Source organism: Suncus etruscus, chromosome 9 (assembly GCF_024139225.1).
Source record: "Suncus etruscus isolate mSunEtr1 chromosome 9, mSunEtr1.pri.cur, whole genome shotgun sequence".
Taxonomy (NCBI): Eukaryota; Metazoa; Chordata; class Mammalia; order Eulipotyphla; family Soricidae; genus Suncus; species Suncus etruscus.
In genome coordinates this window covers 113121412-113121992 of record NC_064856.1, presented here as the reverse complement: position 1 = coordinate 113121992, position 581 = coordinate 113121412, and the positions used below count along the sequence as shown (strand labels likewise).

The 581-nt window shown below is 40.3% G+C and overlaps 1 non-coding gene across 1 annotated transcript; it reads left to right on the top strand.

Annotated features, from left to right (window-relative positions):
• Positions 1-231: 231 nt before the first annotated feature.
• On the top strand, positions 232-363 carry LOC126019430 (small nucleolar RNA SNORA51). The gene has a single exon (XR_007499141.1). It is a non-coding gene; the product is annotated as a small nucleolar RNA SNORA51 (small nucleolar RNA).
• The last annotated feature ends 218 nt before the right edge of the window (positions 364-581 follow it).

Below are 581 nucleotides of genomic sequence, written 5' to 3'. Positions count from 1 at the left end.
CAATCTCTGTGGCGTGAGATGGTACCTCCTAGTTGTTTTGATTTGCATCTCCCTGATGATTAGTGATGTGGAGCATTTCTTTTATGTGCCTTTTAGCCATTTGTATTTCTTCTTTGTTAAAGTGTTCGTTCATTTCTTCTCCCCATTTTTTTACTTCACCAGGTTGCACTGGTGAAGGTTTATATATATATATATATATCAAAAAAGAAAAGAAAAGAAAAGAAAAAATAAGGCCTCTCCATTCTTACCACAGGCTGTGTTCTTTGCACTACAATATAGAAAGAGGAGGTACAGTAAATGCACCCCATATACACTCAACCCAGGCCCTTTGCCTGTTCTGTACTGTGAATTGAGGAAAAAAACGATTGGACATTCTTTCTCCAGTCTTCCTCCACTGAGCTGCCTTTCTTCTTAAGGTTAGAAAGCTTGTGTGTTGGAGTTTCTGGCCTGAGTGTTCCAATTCCTAAGCCCATTTCTGTCCCTTTCACTGTGTGGTTTATTTCCATAATGGATGCTTGCTTCCAGACCCACATCCAGCAAGGTCCTGGCTTTGAAGTCTGAGATTTCCTTCATACCAGATC